The sequence below is a fragment of the Triticum dicoccoides genome, chromosome 6B (genome assembly GCF_002162155.2).
Source record: "Triticum dicoccoides isolate Atlit2015 ecotype Zavitan chromosome 6B, WEW_v2.0, whole genome shotgun sequence".
Classification (NCBI taxonomy): Eukaryota; Viridiplantae; Streptophyta; class Magnoliopsida; order Poales; family Poaceae; genus Triticum; species Triticum dicoccoides.
Window position 1 is genome coordinate 233,833,174 of NC_041391.1, and position 13,557 is coordinate 233,846,730.

The following is a 13,557-nucleotide window of genomic DNA, read 5'->3' on the forward strand; positions in this document are numbered from 1 at the left end:
CCTCGCATTTACATTATTTGCCATTTGCCTCTCGTTTTCCTCTCCCCCACTTCACCCTTGCCGTTTTATTCGCCCTCTCTTTCCCAATCTCCTCCTCTCTTTCGCTTGCCCGTTGCTTGCTCGTCGTTAAGTTTAGTTCCTTGTCCGCTCCTATGTCTCCCGAGTTTGAAGTTCTTCACTTCAAGCAAAGGAAAGGAGAAAACTTAAAAGATGCTCGGTATAGGATGATGGAATATTATCGCAAGTGCACCCTAGAGGTGAACTTTAGAATTCTTCTTCACAATTTTTATGTTGGGTTAAATATGACGCATAGACAACTCTTGGATTGCATTGCCAAGGGAAATTTTATCGAAATTGATCCTAGTATTGCTCATGAAATTATAGAGGGAATAGTGGGAACACTACCTCAAAATGGAGATTCACATCCTACCCAATAAGAAACACAAGTGTTTGGAAATATTTGCGAAGTAACAAAATTTTTACAGAAGTCTCTTGAGCCTCTTAAAAGTGTTAGCGGAAATCTTCACCGCATGAATATGTTGATTACTCTTTGCAATAAGAGGTTGGATTCTTTAGATCTAAAAAAATTCGAGTATGAAGGGAAACGTAAAGAACTTCCCGGATTCGAGCATGACTCCGCTAAAAAACTGAAAATTAAAGATGGCACTCGTTAGATCTATCTTCGCTTATATGCCTAGCTAGGGGTGTTAAACGATAGCGCTAGTTGGGAGGCAACCCAATTTTCTTTGTGTTTTTTGTTTTTGTTCCTTTTTAGTAATAAATCTTGCATCTACCTTCTGTTTATATGTGTTTTTATCTTTTAGTTAGTGTTTGTGCCAAGTAGAACCTATAGGATAACCTATGATGATAGTTGATTTGATTCTGCTGAAAAACAGAAACTTTGCACGCACGAATTTAGTTTTGTTAAATCACAGAAACGTGCTTTTGCGTTGATTCTTCTTGATGCTGATCAATAGACAAATTTTCCAGGACTTCCTATTTTGATAGGAATTTTAGTGTTCCATAAGTTTGCGTTAGTTACAGATTGCTACAGACTATTCTGTTTTTGACAGATTCTATTTTTTGTGTGTTGTTTGCTTATTTTGATGCATCTATGGCTAGTAAAATAGTTTATAAACCATAGAGAAGTTGGAATACAGCAGGTTTAACACCAAAATAAATAAATAATGAGTTCATTACAGTACCTTATGTGGTGGTTTTGTTTTCTTTCACTAACGGAGCTTATAAGATTTCCTGTTGAGTTTTGTGTTGTGAAGTTTTCAAGTTTTGGGTAAAGCTTTTATGGACTATGGAATAAGGAGTGGCAAGATCCTAAGCTTGGGGATGCCCATGGAACCCCAAGATATTCAAGGATAGCCAAAAGCCTAAGCTTGGGGATGCCCCAGGAAGGCATCCCCTCTTTCGTCTTCGTTCATTGGTAACTTTACTTGGAGCTATATTTTTATTCGCCACATGATATGTCTTTTGCTTGGAGCGTCGTGTATTATATTAGTCTTTGCTTTTTAGTTTACCACAATCATCCTTGCTGTACAAAACTTTTGGGAGAAGCCTATTTGATTAGAATTTGCTAGAATACTCTATGTGCTTCACTTATATCTTTTGAGCTTGATAGTTTTTGCTCTAGTACTTCACTTATATCTTTTAGAGCACGGTGGTGGCTTATTTTTCTAGAAATTGCTAGTCTCTCATGCTTCACTTATATCTTTTTGATAGTCTTTTAGAACAAAATGGTATTTGCTATGGTTATAAAATTGGTCCTAGAATGGTAGGCATCCAAGTTGGGTATAATAAAAACTATCATAGGAAGTGAATTGGATGCCATTATCAATTTGATACTTGATAATTGTTTTGAGATATGGAGGTAGTGATATTAAAGTCATGCTAGTTGGGTGATTATGAATTTAAAGAATGCTTGTGTTGAAGTTAGCAAGTCCCATAGCATGCACGTATGGTTAAAGTTGTGTAACAAATTTGAAACATGAAGTGTACCTGGCTTGTGCATCCTTATGAGTGGCGGTCGGGGACGAGCGATGGTCTTTTCCTACCAATCCATCCCCCTAGGAGAATGTGCATAGTGCTTGATTTTTGATGACTTCTAAATTTTTGCAATAAGTATATGAGTTCTTTTGACTAATGTTGAGTCCATGGATTATACGCACTTTTACCTTTCCGCCATTGCTAGCCTCTTCGGTACCGTGCATTGCCCTTTCTCACTTTGAGAGTTGGTGCAAACTTCGCCGGTGCATCCAAACCCCGTGATACGATACGCTCTATCACACATAAACCTCCTTATATCTTCCTCAAAACAGCCACCATACCTACCTATTATGGCATTTCCATAGCCATTCCGAGATATATTGCCATGCAACTTTCCACCGTTCCGTTTATCATCATCATGACATACTTTACTTTTGTCATATTGCCATTGCATGATCATGTAGTTGACATCGTATTTGTGGCAAAGCCACCATGCATTATTTTTCATACATGTCACTCTTGATTCATTGCACCATCCCGGTACACCGCCGGAGGCATTCATATAGAGTCATATCTTGTTCTAGTTTCGAGTTGTAATTCATATGTTGTAATCAATAGAAGTGTGATGATCATCATTATTAGAGCATTGCCCAAATAAAAAAAATAAAAAAAAATAAAAAAAAAGAAGAAAGGCCAAAAAAGAAAAAAAAGAAAGGCCCAAAATAAAAAAAAGAAGAAAAAAGGTAAAAAAGGGGCAATGTTACTATCTCTTTTTCCACACTTCTGCTTCAAAGTATCACCTTGTTCTTCATGTAGTGAGTCTCATATACTGTGCTTCAAAGTAGCACCATGTTTTTCATATAGTGAGTCTCATAAGTTGTCTTTTTCATACTAGTGGGAATTTTTCATTATAGAACTTGGCTTGTATATTCCTACGATGGGCTTCCTCAAATGCCCTAGGTCTTCGTGAGCAAGCAAGTTGGATGCACACCCACTAGTTTTATTTTGTTGAGCATTCATTTATAGCTCTAGTGCATCCGTTGCATGGCAATCCCTACTCCTCATGTTGACATCAATTGATGGGCATCTCCATAGCCCATTGATTATCCTCGTCAATGTGAGACTTTCTCCTTTTTGTCTTCTCCACACAATCCCCATCATCATATTCTATTCCATCCATAGTGCTATATCTGTGGCTCACGCTCATGTATTGCGTGAAGGTTGAAAAAGTTTGAGATTATTTAAGTATGAAACAATTGCTTGGCTTGTCATCGGGGGTATAGAAGTTGGTAACATCTTTGTGTCATGAAAATGAAGCAAAGCCTAACTATATGATTTTGTAGCGATGAACTTTCTTTTGACATGTTATTTTGAGAAGACATGATTACTTTGATTAGTATGCTTGAAGTGTTACTATTTCTTTTATCAATATGAACTTTTATTTTGAATCATTTGGATCTGAACATTCATGCCACGATAAAGAAAATTACATTGAGAATTATGCTAGGTAGCATTCCACACCAAAAATTTCTTTTTTATCATTTACCTACTCGAGGACGGGTAGGAATTAAGCTTGGGGATGCTTGATATGTCTCCAACGTATCTATAATTTTTTATTGTTCCATGCTATTATATTACCCCTTTTGGATGTTTATGGGCTTTATTTTACACATTTATACCATTTTTGGGACTAACCTACTAACCGGAGGCTGTCACATCCCTAGTCTGGTATGACCTAGACTAGCTAGTCATTTGTGCATCATGTTTAAATTCCATTTAATATTGAAATGGGGTTTGTGGAACCCTCAGAATCATTTTTGAAAATGACCCAAATAAAAATTTCTCCAAAAGGGTCCAAGAAAATGCTCATGTTGCTCTCTGAAAATATTGGACAGAGATAAAAATCAAACCAATATTTTTAAGAGCTCATAGGTATTTATTTTGGGCATTTGGAATTAATGCATAAATATTTGCATTGGAAATATATTAGTTATATATATTAATATATGTCCAAAAATTATGCCACCTGTTGGGGAGCTCTGGAATAATATAGCTAGCTCCTGCAAAAAATGGCATAAGGTAATAAAATGATTTAATATTTTAATTAAATCAAAACAAATGTCAGAAAAATAGAAAACAGAAATAAAGAGGAGAAACTTACCTGCGACCCAGCTCCTGTGCGGCCTGGCCGGCCCAGCAGCCAGCGCCGGCCCAGCCCACTGGCCTCCTCTGTCGTCTTCGTCCTCGACAGAGGGAGGGGAGCGTGCCCGGCGCGCGCGCGCGCCACCGCGCCACGCCACCAGCCTCCCTGCTTGCCTGGCGCCCTTCTCGTCGCCCTGGATGCCCTGGAACACCGCCACACGCCGCCCCGGTCCTCTTCCAATCTCTCTCGCTCTCCCTCCTCCCCTGGACATCTCCCTCTCCCCGCACCCGAAGCACTGCCGCCGCCGCAGCTCACCACCGACGCGCTACCCGCCGTCCCCTCGCCCCTCCGTAGAGTCCACGAGCTCCGCCACGACCCCCTCCACCTCCTCGTCGAGCCACGCACCTCCGGACGGCCTCCATCGTCGCCACCCTCGCCGTCTTCATCGCCGGCTGCCCGAGATCGCCGACGACGCTCTGGTCGCACCAGTGCTTCCCCGAGCCCGCTGACGCCTTCGCTGGATCCATCGTGAGCTTCTTCCCGTTTCCCCTCTCTTCTTCCCTTCGTTCCCGCGCCGTAGCCCTGTTCCCCACCATGGCCGAAGCCATCGCCGCCGCAGCTCCTCGCCGTCGTGGCCACAGCCGCCGCAGGCCGCAGCCGAGCTCGCCGTTGCACTCAGTGCACTCTGGCGAGTCGCGCGGACCCGCTCGCAGCCTCCCTAGTGCCCCGCAGCCCGTTCCCGATCGAAGCCGAGCTCCGGCCGCCGCCGCGAGCTTTGCTCCGGTGAGCTCCGGCCTCCCCAGCTCCTCCCACCTGCCCCTCCAGATGCGCGAGAGCCCGGGCTACGCCCCGGTGCTCTCCGACGCCGTCCCCGTGGCCGGTATCGCGGACGCTGCCGCGTCGAGAGGTCACCGCCGATGACCTCGCCGGCCTGACGGGTGGGCCCCGTCGGCCAGGTGATTAGCTTAGTGCTAATCACCATTAACTAACCCCCCCTGACACTGATAGTGGGCCCCAGCGCCACTAACTTTTAATTAGGATTAAATTAACCCCCTGTTTAACCCCCTGTCACTGACGTGTGGACCCCACACGTCAGGTTTGACCCCAGTCAGCCGCAGTTGACTGCTGACGTCGTGCTGGCGCAATAATATGATTTCTGGATTTAAATTAAATCAGGAAATTCCAGAAATTGATTTAAACTTCAAAAATTCATATCAATTCAACCGTAGCTCAGATTAAAATAATTTATATATGAAAAATTATCAGAAAAATGCAATCTTTCCATCTGTACTAGTTTCATGCATGACAAACCAACTTATACTTGCTGTATAGGTGAAAACACATTATGGCATATATAAGAGCTTACTTTGGAGATGCATTTGAGCTTATGGTTCAAATGGACTTCAAACCAAATGATTACTAGTTGCATTAGCTCAAACAGCATCACATCTACATGCCATATTCATGCATCATATTGTTGCATATGATTGTGTGTTGATTGCCGGCACCGTTCCTTCTCGATAGGTCCTGCTCCGGAGCCGTTCCAGAGTACCTGTCTGTGAAGCACTGCCTCCTCTGTTGATTTACCAGGCAAGCAAACCCCCTTGTTCATTCCGATACAATCCTACTCTCTCGCTCCTGCTCTCAGTTATTGCATTAGGACAACAACGATTCTTCTGCTACTTTGTGCTGCGGTAGTTGAACCCATTCCTCTGCATGACCTGTCATTGCCACAGTAAATAGTTGAAACCCACTAGCATGTGTAGGAGTTGATTGAAGCCATTGTTGCATTCCTACCATGCTATGCCTGCTATTGCTTAGAGTTGTGTCAGGTCTGATTGATTGGGAATGAATTGGAGTGTTACGATATGTTCTGGTGCTGAGAGTTAAGTGTGTGAACACGATTTGGTAAAGGTAGCGGTGAGAGGCCATGTAGGAGTACATGGTGGGTTGTCTCACTAGAACCGTCCTTAAGCACTGAGTTCTATGTATGTTGTCCAATGACTCGATACTACCACACATTGGGCTCCGGGCGCTCCAAGCCCTCTCGACTTATTAACCAACTTGATCTCTGTCCAGGAGTCGCAACTAGTTTCTGGTGTTTGTAGGTAGTGTTAGTAGTCTACCAAGTGGCACCCGGCCAGGTGGGCTTGGGACAGACTAGGCACAAGTGGCACGGTGTACCAAGCGTAGATCCATCCGGCGAGGTGGGCTTGGGAACCCTGCACACATCGTTTGGGGCCGTGAGTGAAACCCCGACCGGATCTCCTTGCGGATGGAACCTGAATAGGCGATAAACCTGGATTAGAGTCTTGTGTGGTTAGTCAGGTCGTGGCCGACACCCTCGCCAGGCTTCCGCTTGAAGGTTGCCGAGATACATGACGTGTACATGGCGGTAAGTGGCGAGAGCGTGTGTGAAGAAGTACACCCCTGGAGGGTTAACATGATCTATTCGAATAGCCGGGTCCGCGGTTATGGACTTCTTGGATGCTTACATGGTACATAGACAACTTGAAGTGGATACCATAAAATGCTCAAGACAAGTGTGAGTGCTATGGATGGCCTTCTCATAGGGAGACGGGGATGAATCCATAGTAAGTGTATTGTGTGGTGATTAGTGGACTCGTGTATGTTGTCTCACCTCAAGAGTTTCTGGTAGTCGTAGAACAGGATAGCCACAGAGTCAAAGCTGGCTTGCTGCAACTAAACCCCACATTACTCTCTTGATACAAATGCATGTATGATAGGATCTGATGTAAGTCTTGCTGAGTACCTTTGTACTCATGTTGATTTATTTATGTTTTTGCAGCAGAGACTTCGGTCTTACTAGTGTTCTCTTGGACTTCGACAAGTAGCTTGTACCTCAGCTACGATCTTGATTGGACGTTGTAGATAGTCAGGCTTTCAGCCTTTTTCATTTTTCGATGTCTGTACTCAGACATGTAATGCTTCCGTTTGTTGCTTGATTGCTCTGAATGTTGGGTCATGTGACCCCTGTTTGTAATAATGCTATGATGGTTCTTCTGAGCCTTTATCTATATGAGTTGTTGAGTTATGCTGTGATGCCATGTTGTATAGCACATACTTGCATGTTATGCGTACGTGTAATGTGTATTGCTATGTGTGGGATCTGACTATCTAGTTGTTTATCCTTAGTAGTCTCTCTTACCGGGAAATGTCTCCTAGTGCTTCCACTGAGCCCTGGTAGCTTGCTACTGCTCCGGAACACTTAGGCTGGCCGGCATGTGTCCTTCTTCGTTCCTGTCTCTGTCCCTTCAGGGAAATGTCATGCGATGAATACCGAAGTCCTGTTAGCCCGCTACAGCCCGGTTCACCGGAGTCCTGTTAGCCCAGTGCTACAGCCTGGATTCACTCGCTGATGACCGACACGTTCGATGCTGGGTCATGGATGCCTGTCCCTGTAAGTTAGTGCCACTTTGGGTTTACGACTAGCCATGTCAGCCCGGGCTCCTTATCATATGGATGCTAGCGACACTGTCATATACGTGTGCCAAAAGGCGCAAACGGTCCCGGGCAAAGGTAAGGCGACACCCGTGGGGATACCGTGCGTGAGGCCGCAAAGTGATATGAGGTGTTACATGCTAGATCGATGTGGCATTGAGTCGGGGTCCTGACAGCGCTGGTATCAGAGCCTGACTGCCTGTAGGATTACCAAGCCAAGCTGGTCGAAGTTGAGTCTAGAAAATCTTTAGTTATGTAAGGGAATTGATTGTGGGTTGGAACGTAAGGCTCTTTTTACTCCTTTACCTCATGGCCTTCTGATCTGAGTCATCCTATCCTTCCTGCGGGGTTAAGGAACTAGGCTTTCTCTTCCGTCTATCAGGATCACGTGTTACTACTCCATAGTCCCATAGGATTGGTTAATCAGAGTCATACCCCAGTTTTGAGTATTTCCGGTGTGGTCTGTTTAGTATGATCTCAGAACCTTGAGTAAGGCTGATGAGTATGTTATTGCCCCATTTTTAGTAGGATGTCTCATTCTGAGCATTTTACTGCCGTTATGCTGCCGGAATTTCCCTAGGAGTTCGAGAGATACTAATTCCTTGTCCTACATTCTACAGTCTATAGTTGATGCTGACTCCGTCCTTGGTTTCGTTTCTCAGGATGTCATCAGCTAAGCGAAGCTCCGTTGCTCGTAGCCAGAACCACGGAGATGGTAGGGGTGAGGATCCTGCCGATCAACCTTCGTTGGCAGAGTTCATGTTAGAAATGGAGAGGAGCAAGCGTGAGTCCAACCGCTTGTTGGCACGTATCGAGGAGAACACCGCACATCAGTTCAAAGGATCTGTGACCATTCATGACTTTATCCGCTTGCACTCACCCACCTTTCATCATTCCATCGAGCCACTCGATGCAGATGACTGGCTCCGTAGCATCACCCATAAGCTGCGTTCCGCGAACGTAGCTGAAGATGACAAGGTCACTTATGCTACATATCACCTGGAAGGTCCTGCTAGTCTTTGGTGGCAGAACTATGAGGCTATGCTTCCAACTGACCAGACTCCCACCTGGAGGGATTTCGTTGAGGCTTTTCGCGAGCATCACATTCCTGAAGCCCTCATCGATCGCAAGAGAGAAGAGTTCTGTAGTTTCACCCAGGGTAAGATGGTTGTTGATGCCTATAGTAGAGAGTTTGAGAACCTCGCCCGTTATGCCACAGAAGAGGTGTCCACGGACGCCAAGAGGCAGGCTAGGTTCCGGAAGGGTCTCAACCCCAAGTTGCGTCGTGATCTCCACTTGCATCATTGTGATACATTCCAAGCCCTTGTGAACAAGGCCATCAATGCAGAGACAGCTCAACTCACTTATGAGGAGTCTCGTAAGCAAACTCGTGATTTGGAATCTTCCTCTGGTTCTAGCTCTCAGAAGCGCCGGATTTGGGTTCCGAACTCCGCCCTTCCTTCCGAATATGTACCGAGGCCATCTTATGTGGCACCTCATCCAGTTCAGCAGTATGCTCCACCCAGGTCTATTGGTGGACCGCCTTCCAATGCAGGTCCACATCCTACCTCCAAGATTTGTTACAAGTGCGGAGAGCCAGGCCACATTGCCCGTATTTGCACTCAGACCAGAGCTGCTCCACCCCAGCTCGAGAAGTCTATTGGCCATGGTAAGCCATCACGCAAGATGATCAGTGCCAAGTCAGCTTCCACTGAACATGGACGTGTGCATCACGTCTCAGCTAAAGACGCTCATGATGATCCAGATGTCGTTCTTGGTACACTCCTTGTCAACTGTCATCCGGCATCGGTTTTGTTCGATACTGGAGCATCTCATTCTTTCATTTTTGAAGGCTATGCTCGCTTGCACGACATGTCATGTTGTGATATGCCCTCCCCACTACTTATTCAAACTCCTAGATCCAAATGGCAAACTTCTAGGATAAGTTATGGCAATGAAATCCATGTTGACAGACTTGTATTCCTTGCTTCCTTGATATCTCTCAAGTCTTCAGATATTAACATCATCTTGGGTATGGACTGGATGACAGCTCATCATGCCAAGATTGATTGTTTCACCAGGTCTATTCAGCTCACACACCCATCTGGCAAGATAGTCACTGTCTCCACCAGAGTTGCAAAGCGTCAGCTCTATTCTCTTAATACCAGCCCTCTTCGAGACCTTGAAGATATCCCGGTAGTCCGTGACTTTCCGGATGTTTTTCCAGAAGAACTGCTAGGTGTTCCGCCTGACAGAGATGTAGAGTTCATCATAGATCTTATCCCAGGAACAGCTCCAATCTCTAGGAGACCCTACAAGATGGCACCCTTAGAACTAGCCGAGCTTAAGAAACAACTCGATGAGTCCTTGCAAAAGGATTTCATCCGTCCTAGTTCTTCTCCTTGGGCTTGCCCCGTCCTCTTCGTCAAGAAGAAGGATGGTACGGACCGGATGGTTGTAGATTATCGTCCCGTTAATTTGGTCACGATAAAGAACAAGTATCTGCTCCCCAGGATCAACGACCTGTATGATCAGCTCACTGGATCCTCAGCCTTTTCCAAGATGGATTTGAGGTTAGGTTACCACCAAATCAAAATCAGAAACGGGGACATCCCCAAGACGGCTTTTGTCACTCGTTATGGTCAGTACGAGTACACCGTCATGTCCTTTGGCCTAACCAACGCCCCAGCCACATTCTCCCGCTTGATGAACTCGATCTTCATGGAGTACTTAGATAAGTTCATCGTGGTTTATCTCGATGATATTCTTATTTACTCGAAGAACGAGGAAGAGCATGCCGAACATCTTAGACTTGTGTTAGAAAAACTCAGAGAGCACCACCTTTATGCCAAGTTCTCCAAGTGTGAATTTTTGTTGCCAGAAGTGACCTACCTAGGCCACGTAATTTCTGGTAAGGGCATTGCTGTCAATCCCGAGAGAGTTCAGGCTGTTCTCGATTGGACTCCACCTGAAACCGTTAAACAAGTTAGGAGTTTCCTTGGTCTAGCCAGCTATTGTCGCCGCTTTGTTGAAAACTTCTCCAAAGTAGCCAAACCCCTCACGGAACTTCTCAAGAAAGATAAAAGGTTTGAGTGGTCCCCACAGTGTGAACACAGTTTTCAGGAACTGAAAAGGCGCCTGACTTCTGCTCTCATACTTGTGCCACCGGATTTCACTAAAGACTTTATTATCTACTGCGACGCCTCACGACAGGGACTAGGTTGCATTCTTATGTAGGATCGTCATGTGATTGCCTATGCATCTCGACAGTTGCATCCACATGAGGAGAATTATCCTACACATGATCTAGAGCTTGCAGCCGTAGTCTATGCACTCAAGACCTGGCGACATTACCTACTTGGTAAACGTTGCCAAATCTACACCGATCACCAGAGTCTCAAGTATATCTTCACCCAACCGGATCTGAACCTTAGGCAAAGACGTTGGTTGGAGTTGATCACAGGTTATGATCTAGGGATTACCTACACCCCAGGCAAAGCCAATGTCATGGCTGATGCTCTAAGCCGTAAATCCTATTGCAACAATTTCATGTTGCAGCAAGGCCAACCACTTCTCCATGAGGAATTCTGTAAGCTTAATCTTCACATTGCTCCTCACGGATTCCTTTCTACCCTGGTGGCGAAACCTGATCTTAAGGATCAGATTATCGCAGCTCAAAAGCAAGACACAGGGATTTCCCGGATCAAGAGAAACATTAAGAAGGGAGTTGGTGGATGTTTCTCTATGGATGATCGTGGTGTTGTTTTCTTTGAGAATCGCTTGGTGGTTCCCAAGAATCAACATCTGCGACAATTGATTCTTAAGGAGGCGCATGAATCTCCTCTCACGATTCATCCCGGTAGTACTAAGATGTATCAGGACCTACGCCAGAGGTTCTGGTGGACTAGGATGAAGAGAGAAATCGCTCAGTTTATTGTTAACTGTGACGTTTGTCGTCGCGTTAAGGCAGAGCATCAAAGACCTGCTGGCACCCTTCAGCCTTTAGCTATTCCTGAATGGAAGTGGGATAAAGTTGGTATGGACTTCATCACCGGTTTTCCCAGGACCAAGAAAGGGAATAACGCTATCTTCGTAGTCGTTGATCGTCTTTCCGAAGTGGCTCACTTCCTTCCTGTTCGAGAGAGTATCACTGCTAGTCAGCTTGCTGACTTATACATTTCTCGAATAGTATCACTCCATGGTGTTCCACTAGAGATCAATTCAGACCGCAGCAGTCTTTTCACTTCCCATTTCTGGGAGAGTTTCCAAACTGCCATGGGAACCCATCTTTCCTTCAGTACCGCTTTCCACCCTCAGTCGAGTGGTCAGGTGGAACGGGTCAATCAAATTCTCGAAGACATGCTTAGAGCTTGCGTTATCTCTTTTGGTATGGATTGGGAGAAATGTCTTCCTTTTGCCGAGTTTGCTTATAACAATAGCTATCAATCCAGCCTCAAGAAAGCTCCTTTTGAGGTTCTCTATGGACGAAGATGTCGAACACCTTTGAACTGGTCAGAAACCGGTGAAAGACAATTCTTTGGACCGGACATGATCCAGGAGGCAGAAGAGCAAGTTCGCATCATTCGTGAGAATTTGAAAACAGCCCAATCTCGTCAAAAGAGTCAGTATGATCGTCATCATAAGGATATGCCTTATGAAGTTGGCGAAAAATCTTACCTTCGGGTTACTCCCATGAAGGGTACCCATCGTTTCGGTATCAAGGGCAAGTTGGCTCCTCGTTACATTGGTCCTTTTCGCATTCTCGCTAAACGAGGAGAGGTTGCCTACCAATTGGAACTACCCCCACATCTTTCTCGAGTTCATGATGTCTTCCACGTCTCTCAACTCAGGCGTTGCTTCTCGGATCCCATCCGCGGAGTGGACCACGAAACGCTTGATCTCCAAGATAACCTCACATACCGAGAGTACCCGGTTCGCATTCTTGATCAAGCAGAGTGTGTCACTCGACGTCAGAACATCAAGTTTCTCAAAGTTCAGTGGTCTCATCATTCCGAGAGAGAAGCTACTTGGGAGCGAGAAGATCGTCTTCGACTGGAGTACCCCGCTTTCTTTCCGTCGACCCCTGAATCTCGGGGCGAGATTCTTTCAAGTGGGGGCGAGTTGTCACATCCCTAGTCTGGTATGACCTAGACTAGCTAGTCATTTGTGCATCATGTTTAAATTCCATTTAATATTGAAATGGGGATTTGTGGAACCCTCAGAATCATTTTTGAAAATGACCCAAATAAAAATTTCTCCAAAAGGGTCCAAGAAAATGCTCATGTTGCTCTCTGAAAATATTGGACAGAGATAAAAATCAAACCAATATTTTTAAGAGCTCATAGGTATTTATTTTGGGCATTTGGAATTAATGCATAAATATTTGCATTGGAAATATATTAGTTATATATATTAATATATGTCCAAAAATTATGCCACCTGTTGGGGAGCTCTGGAATAATATAGCTAGCTCCTGCAAAAATTGGTATAAGGTAATAAAATGATTTAATATTTTAATTAAATCAAAACAAATGTCAAAAAAATAGAAAACAGAAATAAAGAGGAGAAACTTACCTGCGGCCCAGCTCCTGTGCGGCCTGGCCGGCCCAGCAGCCAGCGCCGGCCCAGCCCACTGGCCTCCTCTGTCGTCTTCGTCCTCGACAGAGGGAGGGGAGCGTGCCCAGTGCGCGCGCGCACCACCGCGCCACGCCACCAGCCTCCCTGCTTGCCTGGCGCCCTTCTCGTCGCCCTGGATGCCCTGGAACGTCGCCACGCGCCGCCCCGGTCCTCTTCCACTCTCTCTCGCTCTCCGTCCTCCCCTGGACATCTCCCTCTCCCCGCACCCGAAGCACTGCCGCCGCTGCAGCTCACCACCGACGCGCTCCCCGCCGTCCCCTCGCCCCTCCGTAGAGTCCACGAGCTCCGCCACGACCCCCTCCACCTCCTCGTCGAGC